The sequence below is a fragment of the Chrysemys picta genome, chromosome 5 (assembly GCF_011386835.1).
Source record: "Chrysemys picta bellii isolate R12L10 chromosome 5, ASM1138683v2, whole genome shotgun sequence".
Lineage (NCBI taxonomy): Eukaryota > Metazoa > Chordata > Testudines > Emydidae > Chrysemys > Chrysemys picta.
The window spans coordinates 45,982,660-45,998,839 of record NC_088795.1 but is presented as its reverse complement, the minus strand read 5'-3'; the positions used below and the strand labels follow the sequence as shown (position 1 = coordinate 45,998,839).

At 50.6% G+C, this 16,180-nt stretch overlaps 1 long non-coding RNA gene across 1 annotated transcript; it reads left to right on the top strand.

Annotated features, from left to right (window-relative positions):
* Positions 1-11,328: 11,328 nt before the first annotated feature.
* LOC135983920 (uncharacterized) lies at positions 11,329-13,442 on the top strand. Its single transcript, XR_010601776.1, has 3 exons — positions 11,329-11,468; positions 11,663-11,752; positions 13,304-13,442. It is a non-coding gene; the product is annotated as an uncharacterized LOC135983920 (long non-coding RNA).
* Positions 13,443-16,180: the final 2,738 nt, after the last annotated feature.

Sequence of the window (16,180 nt, the reverse complement as noted above, 5' to 3'; positions counted from 1 at the left end):
GATGTGGGCTTACTATGGATTTATAGAAGGGCAATAAGATATTCTCCATTTTATTCTCTACCTCTCTATCTATGTTAATGATTCCTAACATCCTGTATGCTTGTTTGACTGCTGCTGCACACTGCATGGACGTCTTCAGAGAACTATCCACAATAACTCCAAGATCTCTTTCCTGATTAGTTGTAGCTAAATTAGCCTCCATCATATTGTATGTAGAGTTGGGGTTATTTTTTTGAATGTGCATTACTTTACATTTATCCACATTAAATTTCATTTGCCATTTTGTTGCCCAATCACTTAGTTTTGTGAGATCTTTTTGAAGTTCTTCACAGTCTGCTTTGGTCTTAACTATCTTGAGCAGTTTAATATCATCTGCAAACTTTTCCAGCTCACTCTTTACCTCTTTCTCCAGATCATTTATGAATAAGTTGAATAGGATTGGTCCTAGGACTGACCCTTGGGGACCACCACTAGTTACCCCTCTCCATTCTGAGAATTTACCATTAATTCCTACCCTTTGTTCCCTGTCTTTTAACCAGTTTTCAGTCCATGAAAGGATCTTCCCTCTTATCCCATGACAACTTAATTTACGTAAGAGCCTTTGGCGAGGGACCTTGTCAAAGGCTTTCTGAAAATCTAAGTACACTATGTCCACTGGATCCCCCTTGTCCACATGTTTGTTGACCCCTTCAAAAAATTCTAATAGATTAGTAAGACACGATTTCCCTTTACAGAAACCATGTTAACTTTATGTTCTTCTATGTGTCTGACAATTTTTTTCTTTACTATTGTTTCAACTAATTTGCCCAGTACTGACATTAGTCTGTAATTGCCAGGATCACCTCTAGAGCCCTTTTTAAATATTGTCGTTACATTAGCTATCTTCCAGTCATTGGGTACAGAAGCCGATTTAAAGGACAGGTTACAAACCATAGTTAATAGTTCTGCAATTTCACAGTTGAGTTCTTTCAGAACTCTTGGGTGAATGTCATCTGTTCCCGGTGACTTGTCACTGTTAAGTTTATCAATTAATTCCAAAGCCTCCTTTAATGACACTTGAATCTGTGACAATTCCTCAGATTTGTCACCTAATATAATATATGGAGATATACCTATCTCATAGAACTGGAAGGGACCCTGAAAGGGACCCTGAAAGGTCATTGAGTCCGGCCCCTTGCCTTCACTAGCAGGACCAAGTACTGATTTTGTCCTAGGTCCCTAGCTGGCCCCCTTAAGGATTGAACTCACAACCCTGGGTTTAGCAGGCCAATGCTCAAACCACTGACAAAGGATGGCTCAGGTTTGGGAATCTCCCTAACATCCTCAGTCATGAAGACTGAAGCAAATAATTCATTTAGTTTCTCCGCAATGACTTTATCATCTTTAAGTGCTCCTTTGTATCTCGATCATCCAGGGGCCCCACTGGTTGTTTAGCAGGCTTCCTGTTTCTGATATACTAAACACATTTTGTTATTACCTTTTGAGTTTTTAGCTAGCTGTTCTTCAAACTCCTTTTTGGCTTTTCTTACTACATTTTTACACTTAATTTGGCAGTGTTTATGCTCCTTTCTATTCACCTCAGTAGGATTTGACTTCCACTTTTTACAAGATGCCTTTTTATCTCTCACGGTTTCTTTTACGTGGTTGTTAAGCCATGGTGGCTCTTTTTTAGTTCTTTTACAGTGTTTTTTAATTTGGGGTATACATTTAAGTTGGGCCTCTATTATGATGTCTTTGAAAAGTGTCAATGCAGCTTGCAGGGATTTCACTCTAGTCACTGAACCTTTTAATTTCTGTTTTAACTAACCTCCTAATTTTTACCCCCAACCACCACCACTCACATTTTCATACACTCCCCACAGATTAGATTTGCATACACTCCCCTGCACCAACCTTGCTTGCTTGCCCTTCCCCTCTCAAACAAATGAGATTTACATAAGCACAGCCATCTCCCCTCCCCATCAAGCAGTTTGGCATGCAACTGTTTCATAGACCACATGCCAGGTATTAACCAGGGGTGGCTCCAGACACCAGCATGCCAAGCCCATGCCTGGGGCGGCAAGCTGTGGGGGGGGGGGCAGCCTGACAGTTGCTGTGAGGGCAGTGTCACATTATTGATTTGAACTGGGACCATATAGAACATTGTTGCAACCAAAGTCCTGTAGTGGCATCAAATCTTGTATAAAGGGGGTCAAATGAGGTGTCAAAGACAGGGTTATGGTTTACTGGTTATGATTATGCTGTCTGTGTGCATCAATTTTGTAGTTGAAGTTATGAATATTGGCTCTATACTGTCTGTATTTCAAACTTATGCTATGCTTCTGGGAGACATCCCAGACAAGTTGGTGTTAATGGGCCATCAAACAGACTAGGCAGAGCTAAGGATCATCAGCTATACAATTGACCCATTGAGAGAAGGCAAATATGCCTTGTAACTCAGCAAAGTAGGCAGGGACTGGCCCATGTGACTCCAGATTCCATTTTGCTGTAATTTTCCACAGTAAGGACAAAGTTGTTCTTACACCTGGAAAAGACTATAAAAAGGCTGATGCCTCATCTCCATTTTGTCTTCAGTCCTGCTCCTTACCTCTGAAGGGACTTTGCTACAAACAGAAGTTCTGAACAAAGCACTGAGGACCCATCCCAGCTGGCGATGTACTCCAGAGACTTGATTTTAAACCTGCAGTTTATTTCATCACTTCTACAAGCCTGAACCAAGAACTTTGCTAGTAGTGTATGTAATTGATTCCATTTACCCAATTCTAGCTTTCATCCATAACTTTTTCGCTTTTATTCCTTATTTTAAAGGATTGGCAACAGCATGATTTGTGGGCAAGATCTGATTTGTATATTAACCTGGGTCTGGGGCTTGGTCCTTTTGGGATCAAGAGAACCTTCTCTTTTACTGAGGCATTGGTTTTCATAACCATTTGTCCACATAACAAGTGGCTCTGGTGGTGATACTGGGAAACTGGAGTGTCTAAGGGAATTGCTTGTGTGACTGATGGTTAGCCAGTAGGTTGAGACCAAAGTCCTCTTTGGCTGGCTGGTTTGGTTTGCCTTAGAGATGGAAAAACCCCAGCCTTGGGCTGTAACTGCCCTGCTTTAAACAGTTTCTCCTGAACTGGTATTCTCAGTTAGGTCCCACCAGAACAGTATCATTACAGGCAGCAGTCAGGCAGCCTTCCATGCATGCCTGCAGGAGGTCCACCAGTCCCACAGCTTTGGCAGACCTCCTGCAGGCACACTGCCAAATCCACATTACCAGCAGACCTGTCACAGGCACACCATGCTGGGGGGGGGGGGGTGACAAAATACATAGAGCCACCCCTGACCACCTCACTACACCCCTAGGACACCACCCCTTACCAGGAATTAGAGACCAGATCCTTAGGTGGGACAGTGCAATCCAACAGTCTGAAGGAGCCCAGGCCCTTGAGCAGGGTAGAGCAAACAAGCAGTCCAAGATTTACCACACTGACTCCAGCAGGGAAACTCAGGCTTCTGAGCTTAAAGGCTGCTACCCCAAGGCAGGGTTGGCAGCAGGGCATGGGGGACCCAAGCCCATCCTACTCCACCAGGTCCCAGCCCAGGACCCCAACCATGCCAGTGTTCCACCACTGGCTCAGCAGGGAGCCAATCAAAACACACTGACCAGCATTCAGGTAGTCACAGAACTGAACTATAGTCAGCTGTCCCTGGACTACTTCCTACTATAAGGTACCTGCAGCTTAGGGTCAGCCTCTAGCTCCTCAAGATATACAGCAAGCAGCAATCCCAGCAACTCTTCTCCTGGGTCAGGCTCATCCTCAGGCAGGGCACAGTGCAGCTTCAGGCTCAAGAGCAGTCTGAGGACATCTGTTACCTTCCCTGGCTCAGGCTGAATTATGCTACAGGCTCCGCCTTTTATACTTATCTTCCTGCAGGAGGGGTGAGCCAGCCTGGCTCCGCCCACCAGGGATCAGAGAGTGGTCCCTCCCTCTCCAGATCAGTGGGATGCTACTCCATCTCAGTAGTGGGTGGCGGGGGACGGACGGACTGAAACCTTGTTGCATGGAGAGATCAATCACACAGGGCATTTAAAAGACTAGGTCCCAAAGGTGTGAAACAGACAGAGACCTGAGCCCATATTTAAGCGTGGCCCTTGAGCTACAGATATGTAATAGATACCCAAATCATTTGTTTGGAGGCGAAGGACCTTGATCACTATTTACAGGGAGGTCCTTCTACATGGCACTTCTAGGGAGCTTAAACCCACTGAAACAAGTGTTTAAGACCCGAGCCCTCGTTACAGGGGAGCAGGGGCATGCACGCAGTGTGTCTCCATCCTTTCTCCGGGGCTTTTTCTTCCCTTCTCTTTTCCTGCCATTTCTTTGGTGCTTCTGTGGTCTTGTCCGTTTTGTCTTTAGAGTTGCTAGAAAGAGCGCAAGAGAGAAAGACAGAAGTTTAGGTATGGACTGAGTGGATATCATGATTACAGGGTCAATTTAGATTAATCTGACAAGCCTCTCCGGCTCCTTGACCCCAAACTCCTAGTCTTCCGTACCCGTCTGTGTACCCTGGGGGAGCAGATTGGCTGGGGGGGGGCGGGAATCTGCTGGGCTGGAGATCTGCTCCTGTCATCTGCTTTGGGGGTAGAGACCCCCCAACTCCCTGCAATACCTGCCCAGATGGATTAACCTATAAACTGTGGGGGCCTGAGACCACTGCACTCCTCTGTTGTTCCCCACGCACTCCTCTCTGCCAGGGGCTCTCTGTGCCCCACTTCTTCCACCCTTCAAGCTGGGACCCCCACCCACCCTGGGGAGCCCCTCCTCCAGCTTGGAGTCAGTTCTCCCCACATTGGTGTACTCTGATCCAGTTCTCTGCCCTCCCTCACCCAGGGCTGGGAGCCAGCTCTCTCCACCTCCCAGGCTGAGACCCCCACTCCTCCCCGCCCTGTGCTCACTCCCCCAGTCCTCCGGCCCTCCCTTGGGACTGCGCCCCTGTCCCTGTGCTGGCCCCCAGCTACCTGTTATAGTTGCAGTGGGTCAGGACTCTTATCGTGGTGTCAGCACCAACCCTGATCAGCCAGGAGAAACCAGGATCTCTGCACATCTGGTTGGGATGCAGGCCCCACCCCCATTCGGGTCCCTCAGCACCATCATGTTCTGCAGGACACAGAGACGGGAGCCTGGATGCATGGGTCCCATTCCCTACAACCCCACTCCCAGGGGTTGGGAGCTGCAGAGCCCCTAAAGGAGTCATCTGGGTCCCATTCCCTCCCCGCTTCTCCAGGCACTACAGAGCCCCTGTGGAGCTGTCCTGGATGTCTGGGTCACATTCCCTCCCCATGGGGCAGACAGCACTGTTGTCCCTCTCCCAGGAGAGCTGCCTTGGACACCTGGGTGGCTGGGTCTGTTTCCCTTGCTGCACCCCCATCCCCATCCCGGGGCCTAGCAGCACTGCGGTTCTGCCATTAGGGGCATCCTCCCGGATGCCTGGATCCCATTCCATCCGTGTAGGGCCTGGGCCTGGGGGAACATGGGGAGGAGGGGGTCAGAGAAATCATAGGACAGAGGGCATGGGAAGGGTCACAAAGGGTGGAGGGGAAAGGGGCCATGGGGGATTAAGGAGCATGAGGGACTTGGCGGAGTGGAGGAGAAAGAGGGGGAGGGGGTTATAGAGGTGGAGGGGGCACCTTGGGTTTGGAGGTACTGGGAGGAGAAGTAGTTAAGTGTGGAAGGGGTCTGGGGAAAGGAGAGTGCACTGGGGCATTGCAGGGTGGGGTGGGGGAGCAGCAGAGGCACCAGGGGGCACTGAGGAGGGCAGCAGAGAGGTCACTGGGGGAACCACTTGTGCTGGAAGCCTGGAATCTGGCAGCAAAGAGCCCCCTGGCAAAGTCCCCAGCTTCTTCAGTCTCCTCATACCCAAACTGGCATCAATTAGTGACTGACATCATGTCTGACCTTCCAGGAGAGCAGGGTCACAGCCAGCTGAGAGCATGACCTTGCCAGGGGTGCTAGCTCCGGTCCGGCCCCAGGGCAGGGAGGAAGACTGGTTGGCTCGGGAGTGTGTGTGAGGGGGAAATGGGACACGGGGCCTCTCCTCTGTAGGGGGATGCCAGATCCAATCCAGACCCCAAGCAGGGGGACTGGTTGGTTCAAGGGGGTGAGGAAAGTGACATGGGGACCTGACACTGAGGGGTGCTTTGGGGGGAATTTACTGATACACACAGATGACCGGCTCCTTGTAGGTCCCGTGCCCAAGTCTCTGGCTCCCCAACTGGGCATAGCGATGGCACAGGTTGTACCTGCCCAGGGAAAGAGCTGTGAACATCACCTCATTCACCCCCTGCCTTTCCCCACCTGAGTCAGGGATAGCACCCAGCTCCCCTGCTCTCTAGCCCACTAGACCCATTCCCCCTTTGAGAACCAGGGATAGAACCCGGGCATCCTGGCTGGGCCCGGTACTCGGTGAGTTCCTTCGCTAGGGCCAGGACAGCGTTTCCCGTGCTGTCTCGGACCTGCTGCACCATGGCAATGTCACAGAGCACCAGGATCTGCAGAGATGCACGCTGAGGAGGGGGGCGTGGGCAGCCAGGCGCCACGCTGGCTTCATCAGCGCCTGCTCCCCAGGCAGAGCCCATGACAGACCCAACCCCCATCCCTCCAGAGCCAGGCGGGTCCCTAAAAACCCCCTGTGGAGCCAGGCCGATCTCAGAACCACCCCCACAGCAAGCGCCTCAATCGGTGCACTTATCACCCGCACATTGGCCACTTGGTCTCTCCAAAGCTGTGCCCATTAAAGGCGCAGACCTTGAAGACGGCCCGGGCAAGGTGCATCCTGAGCAAGAACAGGAGCAGGGTGGGAGAGTGTTATAGGAGGGAGAACCTCAGGCAAGCGGGAGAGGGCCTTGTGGGTCAGTGCCCAGGCACGGAGGGTACAGGAGAACAGCGATCTGGCTCATTGCTGAGTAGGCAGCTGGGACTTGGGTCCTTTTGACTGGCAGATCCAGACATTAAGGGGAGAGAAGAGCCTGGGCTGTGCTAAAGCCCCTCTTCCCCCCCATCCACCTCCAGCCCCTGTCCAGGCCCTGGGAGTCCTGGCTTCTAGCCCCCCGCTAGACCCCAATCCCCTCCCAGTGCTGGGGATAGAACACGGGCATCCTGGTTTACAGCTCCCCCCATGAGCTGCGGTGCATTCTCCAGCTCTGGCCAGGTTTAAATCAAGATGGGATGTTTTCCTAAGAGAGCTGCTCTGGTTCAAGCAGGGATTAATTCAGGGCCTGGGTCAGACAGGGGGGACAGATGAGTTGATCACAGGGATCCCTTCAGGCTTTGGGATCTATGAGAACCTTGAGCTGTCAGCAGAGACCCAGGGCAGCTCATTGTAAGGGCTGACACCAGTCATCATCAGCTGTGGATGCCTTAGTAGGAGGAGGAGCCAGGCTGATCTCCAGGTGGACAGGGAGTGTCACTACCTGCAGCTGATCAGTGGGTAGTTTATTTAAGGGCTGGATCTAGGCCGGGTTCCCTCCTATGGGAAGGGCTATGACAGAGAATCCTCTTCAGAAACTGCTCTAGCTTGCAGCTAGTTTGGGGTTTTCCAGACCCTCCCCCCATCTGCTGGTGGGTGGGAACAGTCTTCTCATTTCCAGCCTCAGCTGAGCCCTGGTGAGTTTATCCCCGTTGGCTTCACTAGCTCCTTCCCTTCCCTGGTCTACTTACAGGGAGCAACCACATCCCTGGTTTTAGGCCAAACAAGCCACACTCTTCCAGTCTCCTCTTGGAAGAGTCATGGGCTGTTTCCCTGAGCATTGTAGTTGTCCCTGTATAAACAGCCCCTGTGCCCTATCCCAGAGGTCTGAGGATTCAAACCCATTCCAGAATATGTGGGCATTAACTGTTGTTATGCTGGAAGGTGAGAATGGCTCTTTGATCTATAGACAATCACAGACCCGAGTGTGTGAAGAGCTTTTCTTTCCAGCTAAGCAGAAGGAGCAATTAAATGCCCCTTTGTGTAGAGATAGCTGTGAGCAATGGGGAGCCACCACCCGAAACACTGGGCCGCATGGCACAGCCGATCAGAAGCTGAGGGGTGTCTTTGGGACCGGTTGTATACGCAGAGGCTGAGGGATCGGCTGTGTTCTGAGCAGAAAGTTAACAGACAGTAAAGGAACTTAGGCCCCTGGAAGGAAGCAGAGAAACCGCTCCTTTGGACATGGGGTGGGCCAGAGAAGCAGGCTTGGGTTTCAGAGCAAGGAAAGGGCCTGGGTGGTGTGATTCCCTTGAGGAACAGGACTCTGTGGATTCCATGAGTAATTCGGATTGTGCCAGATGGAAATAGTTCAGCACAGTCCCAAGTAACAGCAAACCACAGGGGCCAAAGGAGTTGCCATAATGTTGCTGATCATATGTACCTCATAATTCCCCTCCGCCCCCTGGCGCTACCATAATGCTGCTGACGATGTGCACTATAAAAAGGGGAGGCTGTTACTGTAATGCTGCCAATAATGTCTACTTCATACTGGGGCACCTCCCAGGTGGTATGATAATGTCGGGGCATGCAAAAGGGGGGACAAGAAGAGGCACGCCCCCTCCCCAATAATTGTCAGGGACACTGAACTCCTCCAGCCTTGCCGTTGCGGTGGTGGCGATAGCGAGCTCCTGTTGGAGCTGGGGCGGGGGGGGAAGAGCATGCTTCTGCCAGAGCGGTGGGGGCACAGTGCCCCAACAAAAGGGGTCAAAGTTAAATTTCTGGGCATGTCCCTGGATAATGTGCACTTGGTTCTGGGACAGGTGCTCCCATACAGGGGGTTCCCCCCAGGCACTATAAAAAGGGGAGCCCGTGGGCCCTATCGTAGTGCTGCTGCTAATGTGCACTTCATAATGGCCCACCTCTACTCCCAGGTGCTACTGTAATGTGCTGCTGCTAACGTGCATATCATAGGGTTTCCTCCTTGGTTTTGGGCTTCTATGTGCTACCATAATACTGCTAATAATGCCCATGCCCTGATTTTGGTCAGCACTACTGTAGCTCACACAACAATGATCCCAAGCCGCCAAGCTGTGCTGGCTCCTGGCTGTCGCTGCCCTCCCCCCCCTACTCCCCCCCCCCCCCCCCGCTTCAAATCTTTCTCTCTCATTGGTGCTGTCAGATCAGCACCCTACAGTTCCAGGGCAGTTGGAGTCACATCACCAGAAGAGCACAGCTCACTTGGATGGTATTACTGTTGGAGTCACTAGAGCAGAAAGGGTTAAAGGGAGCAGTGAGGGGTCACTCTCCTCAGAAAGCCCAGCAGCTGTTTGACCCTGGGCTGGATTCTGCTTTTGATTCCTTCTGTGTAATCCCGCTGACTCCACTTCAGACTGGATTTTGATCTTGATATCCCCCTACCCTGTCTCTCCCCATTGGGTCATTCTGGTTTTACAGGGGTCTGATCAGAGCACCATTGACCACTGTATAGCCAAGTCTCTCCATGAGCCATTCAGGGACCAGGGCCCTTTGCTGAATTGTCACAATATGTTTGTAACCCGTCGGTATTTCCAAGGTTTTGGGGGTGTTTTTTAATTCACAGAAATAATTCTGCATGAAGAGAGATGCTGAGACCAAGGCATATCTCCTTCCAGTCAAAGCGGTATTAAATGCCAGAGGAGAGGGTGGCCTTTACTTAAGGGCAAGAGAGTGGGAAGGAGCAACCATTTAAGCAGTGAATGTACCAACCATTTAAGGCCAATGTCCCAGGGTGGCCAGCTTCTTTAAGAGGTGCCAGGGTCTGGTCTATCTATGATGAGCTTTTTAAAGAAGGAACCCGCCTGTAATTAACCGCCTGTGTGGCTGGTGGGCAGTGTCGATAAATTATAGCATCGAGTGCTTGGCTATGCGTTGGTTTGTTATGAAATATATAGAAGGGCTCAAATAACCAATATCAGTCGGGTTTATTGTGGAAAGTCAATAATGGCATAGTACAGGAAGAAAAGTTCAATAAGATACCGTGACAGAACGCACCCCTGTATTCACATCCGACACACTATTGTAAAAATCTTTGTACAGAATAGGCCTGCTTGGGGTACCATGTGAGAAGTAAAACTTGCTGGTCAATAATATCATGGTAAAATGTATGTAGCAACATTATATGTAAAGTTATGAACATAAGCCAAAATCAATACTTGTTTACCAGACATGTCTGGGGAGTGGGCAAACCTGTTTCTGAAACACAAAAGACAAGTTGATACCCCAGGCAGGTGTCATCACCTATCAAGTGCAGTGCCGGATTAATGCAGGGGCTTTAGGGGCTGCAGCCTGGGGCCCCGCAGGCCTGCCGGCCAGATGCAGCCCACTGCTTCTTTTCATCCAGCCCGTGGCAAGTCTCTGCACCGCTGACCGGACGCCAGTCCCCGAGCCTCCACGCGCCACCCCCCCTCGGGCCTGGAGCTGCGAGCGCCAGCTCGCCCATGTGCCCCTGCAGCACCTAGGCGAGGGGCATTCAGGGAATCGCTGTGTGCTGCCCCCAGCGCTGGCTCCGCAGTTCCCATTGGCCGGGGACCCCAGGAGCTGCCTGAGGTATGCGCTTCCTGGACACAGCCTGCACCCTAATCCCTTGCCCCAGCCCTGAGCCCGCTCTCCCACCCCAAGCCCTCAGAGGCCCCACAAAATCTAACAGCCCCAAGCCCACAGGAGAGTTAATCCGGCCCTGATCAAGTGGTCATTCTTTGGCAAGGAAGCAGGGCAGGAACACACAGATCCGATCTTAGCAAACGACAGTACGAAACCTCTCCCCCACCAAACTGTGTGTCTCCTTGCTCTCAGCTGGAAAGAGCTTTTAACCAGGGGCCATGCTCAGGAACATGGTTTCCAAAGGGTGACTGAGCTATAAAAGAGGGGCAAAAACATCCCAAGTTATCTCTTCTTGTCCAACTCTCTCTTTCACCTAAGCGGACAAAAGAAAACAGCCGTTGGACCTCGGGAGCAGTTCCTGCCCTGTAATTTGGTCAGCAATGCTCATGAAAATCTGTGTTAATGATTTCACCTTGAGTCATGTCTAGTTTAAGTTGCGTACTAGGAAGCGTTTTATGTTTGTCTTGTAACCATTTCTGACTATAACTTGTACTTTTAAAAAAACTCTTTGTAGTTAAATAAACTTGTTTTGTTCTTTAATAGCAAATCATCCAGCATTGTGAATCGTGTGGGGAACTCCATTTAAGGTGGTGTAGCTCGATGCCCTCACAGAGGCAATGAACCGAATATATCTGGACAGTGCCGAACAGACATTTCTTCGGGGAAGACCGGGAGCGCGTCAGGATCACTGTGCACGTAGCGATCGAGGCTGTCGGAAGCCAGAGCGTGGCCGGTGTTTGCTAACAGGCTGCCGGGGTCAGAATTGCAGGACCAGGGCCGTGGCGATACACAGACATTCAGGGCGTGACCTGCAAGTCGTTTGGCTGTTTGTGAGTGGCCCTGCTCGAGAGCCACAGCAGCAAGGCATTGTGAGGCACCTCATGTTGCAGGGAGTTAGTGTATTCCTAGGATGATTTTACAAATTATAAAACTCTTCACATGTCACTAAAATCCAGCCCATCAGTTTCTTCCAATTCTTCCACTTGGTACTCCTGGGGGAATTCCGCATCACTGCGTGTGCGCAGAATTTACATCTCACGCAAATTTCTTTGCTTCCCCACAGAAAAATGACTTTTTGATAAGGAAGCCACGAGAGCGGTCACGCAACCTTCCCCAGCAGTACGTTTTGGTGTCCAGGACAGCCGGCAGAGAGGTAAATCATTGTGGGGCAGGGGGCAGGACTGGGGAAGACCTTGCTGGTAGCTCCTAACATGTGCCGGACTCAGCTGCTAGTGCCATCTAGGCTGGGGAGGACGGGACTTCCTCTTCCCCTGCACGGCATCCGGGGTTGTGTCAGACCCACCCCCAGATTTCTCCCCCGGCTTTAGGAAGCGCTGCATGCACATCTGCTCCCCACACACACTTCCTGCACCCATCGCTCTTCAGCTGCAGGGGGAGGGATCACTGTAGAGGGAGCTGCTCCCCCATCTGCCCAACCTCGTGCATCCAGACCCCCTCATACTCAGACCCTCCCGCCAAGCCTCACCCCCCACACCCAGAACCCCCCTGACGAGCCCCACTTACCCCTCCACAGATTCCCCCCACACTCAGACCCCCCTGCTGAGCTCTATCCCCTCCAGGGCTCCCCCTTCCACTGAGCCCCAACCACATTCACCTGGACACTACCCTCTCCCCCCCAGAGTCCCATTACCGTTGCACCCAGAACCCCCAGTGGATTCAAGTCCTCCCCCTGCAGTTAGATCCCCCACTGAGCTGCCTGCACCCAGATTGCCCCACCCAGAACCCTCTCTACCCACACCTGGATCCCCACACACTAAGTCCCTCTAGACTTAGATCCTGCCTTGCTGAGCCTGCCTGCCCACTGCTAGTGCACCTAGCAAGGAGGGGCAGGGCCCTGGGCTGTTTCTGGGCCAGCCCCTGTCCTTGCGCTGTGTCAGGGTTGGGTGCAGCCTCACCGCTGAGTCCCAGGGGGAGCTGCACAGTGATCTCCCACCTCTGTGAAGCTGGTGGCCTGTGCTCCCCAATGCCATGCTGGAGCTTCCACATTTATTTGACAAATAAAACTTGCAGAATTTTAAAATATCGTGTACAGAATTTTTATTCTTTTGGTGTAGAACACCCTCAGGAGTCACTTGTTCTATGCCATTCATTCTCCTTGTTTTGGATATTAGCATTCCAGGTACTGACCCCAGAAGGTACCTCTGTAGTTCGTACCGGGGCAAAATAGAAATGTATTTGGATTTTTGACAAGTGACCTATCGGCTTATGTCACAGGCCAAGCGGCACTATCGCAACATGTAGCTTACCTGCTTCGTGTCGCCCGGGCGTTCAGTTCTGCCCGCCTTTCGGTTACAACACAGAGCCATCCCAGGGCTTTTGCAATCCCCCTCCTGGGGCCAGCGGGTTACTTATTTGATGGGTCAACAAAGGGCTCAGTGGCTAGTCACAAATCCCTGCATTGAATCATTGCCACCGGTCTGGTGTCCGTGACACAAGAGTATGTTAATGACAACTGGCAAGGGGGGTGCAGAGGGGTTACAGAAACCTCCTTAGTTTGCTATGACCATTCTGGTTCTCCCAAAGCATCTCAGGTGAGGTCTCACTTGAATGCCCGGGACACGCTAGTCATTAATATTGAGGTGAAATGTCGTACAGATACTATGTAAGGAATTGTGTGTATATATACTGAAAATGTGTGTTTAAACTCTGAAAGGTATATGTCTCTGTTTGGATGTGAATGTAGCATTGTAAAAGAAGAGACCGCACGCCTGTTTACATACAAAGTTTATGTAATAAAGAGATGTGAACTCTACAGAAAAGGAGCGTGCAGGCGAAAACAAGCCCCGGGGGATTATCCTGCCTCCGAGTAAAGACAGTGAACGTCGGGGGTATATATAGAAGGCACAGAAGACACCCCTTCCTCCTGCACCTGACAAGCGAAGGGACAGCGTGGGTCACAGGCAGCCTCGGTTGAAAACGCCGCTGCAGACTTTGGGTGAGAGAAACGTCTTCAGCCAGGAGGTTAACCTGATAGTTTGTGTTTAAAAAGCATGCTATGATTTTGGTGGTTTAGGTAATGACTGGTTTCCAACATTCTTATTAAACTCTGTTCTTTGTTGTTAATTTTATTATTTTCTGTAATCTCAGCACCTGCGGTTAAGCCAAGCGCCGGTTCTGAGTTGAATCTTACAAGCCAGTATGTACTGTTCATTTGGGAAAGCGTTCAGTGGCAGAGGCTGGGCACCCGTAGTGGGTGTGAGCGCCTAGCTCCTCCTGTCCAGGGAGCACAATCTGCATGTAACTAGAGTGGTGGTGGGGGGGAGGAGAGGGGTCAGGAGTGGCTCCCCAGGAAGACTTCCTCATGCTAAGAGGGGTGGTGGTGGTAGGAGCCTCCTGACCCAGGGGAATGTCAGTGTGATAAAGAACCCCTCTCACGTGTGCAACCTGCACCTGGTGCTGTACACTTCTCCACCTTGTGGTGGTGTCACAGCAAGGGTTATTGCTGCCCTAAGCGCTCTGCCCCTGTGTGCTCATTTCTCTCTCGTGTCACAGTCCCCTTTAGGGGCGGGGTGGGATATTGTCTTTTTGTTCTGTGTCCCTGCAGTGCTTGGCTCCGGGTTGCTCGTATAATGCAGCTCAGCGAGGCGGGGACAGCAGCTGGCACAAACCAATGGCCCGGCCGAGGGTGGTGGTGGGGGGGGGCGGGGCAGAGGCTGTAGCTCATCAGGAGGGTCGCGGAACGTGACGTCACAGGCCCCGCACGTCAACCAGTCTGCGGCGCCACCAGCCGGTCTGACCGGCGCATGCGCATTTGGGAACATCGTCCCATTGGTCGCCTGCCTACCCAATGGGGAGGCGCCGGCGGGGTACAAATCCGGAAGCGGCTCCCGCGCGAGAGAGCGGCGGCTGCTCCAGCATCCAGAGCAAGGAAGAAGCCGGAGCGGCGTGTGTGTCTCGCTGCCGGGTCGGGCCGCCGAGAGCTCCCGAGTTCCGGCGTTTGCTGAACGTCAGGGAAGGTACCAGTACCAGTACCGCTCCCCCAACGCGAGCGCGCCGGAACCTTTTAAAATGGTCTCCTCGTAAAGAAAAACGTTGTTTGTGGAATAGCTTCACACAACTGAAGGCATTTCATTGTTGTTCAGTGCTTTGCTTTGAGTTACAAAATGACCAATTTATTTCTTTCTCAGGGTTGGAAGGAGTTTCCCCACCCTTGTAGTGCTAAAGTTTTTTTTGTCCACTGTAACAGATTTCCACCCCAGTTACATGCAGTGGTGCCTATAATTTCAAATTAAGTACTTAGCCTGATCAGGGGAGGAGGTCAAGGACACCCATTGAATTCAGTGAGAATTTGCTGTCTAACCTGCCCCAGCTCTTCTTCTGATTTCAACTGCAGCAACACTTCTAAAGCATATTCCAGAACCTCTGCTTAAAAGTGTAACAACCTCCCTCATAGCTAGTCACTATAATTGTGAGCAAAGTATGTTTTGGTTTTTACATGTATCTCTGTGCTAGGGGGAGGGGGACATAGTCTTGAAGCCAAATCAACCTTCTCAAGTAAATGGGTTGTGTGAAGGAAAAATATTCAAGATGTGGGCATTTTAAATGAGTGTGGACAGTGGACTTGAGTCCCATTATTAAAAAAAAAAAAAAAAAAAAAAAAAAACTAGCCTTTTCTTCCCTCCTTTTGTGTGTGTGTGTGTGTGTGTGTGTGTGTGTGTGTTAGGATACTCATGGGGATTTGGATTTCATGAAGTATAGAAGAAGGAAAAAAAAAAAAAAAAAAAGCCTTTATTTATTTAAGATAAATTAAAGGCAACCCCCCCCCCCCCCCCCCCCAAGCACCTAAGATTTAGTTAGATACCCAATAATATGCAATATAAAGAGGCCTTATAGGGTCTTTCGTAACTCCATACAAAAGACCTGCATTAACAGGAAATCACTCTTGTGTCTGTTATAAATATAATAATATCAACTGTTCCACCATTATAAAACTTGCCACATGCACTTTATTAAAATGACACTATAGAAAAAGACAGAATGAAGCAAATAATATAATATAGCTGTGAGTCTGTGACTTTGAGCTAGTTTAACTCATATTAACCATGTATTGGCAGACGGCATATGGTGGAGTGGGGGGGCACCACAGGCTGTGGAGCTAGCAGCCCTGCCGCCTCCTCATGATTTTATCATACACATACCAAGCTAAATATGTGTCAACAGTATAACACTGTTGCAAAACAAAGTGAACATCATTCTTTAGTTTGGAGAAGAGAGTACATAAAAGGTTGTTACAAGGAGGAGGCAGAAAAAATGTTTTGGTTAACCTCTGAGAATAGGACAAGAAGCAATGGGCTTAAATTGCATCAAGGGCGATTCAGGTTGGACATTAGGCAATTGATTCCAGTGCTTATTTTCCTAAGCAGGTTGTGGACTCTCCATCATTGGAGGTTTTTAAGAGCAGGTTAGACAAACACCTGTCAGGAACGGTGTAGCTAATACTTAGTCCTGCCTTGTGTGCAGGGAACTGGACTACAAAACCTCCTGAGGTCCCTTCCAGTTCTACGATTCTATGATATTCCACTTTGGAAGTACAGCTATTTCCTCTTTACTAGGCCCTCCA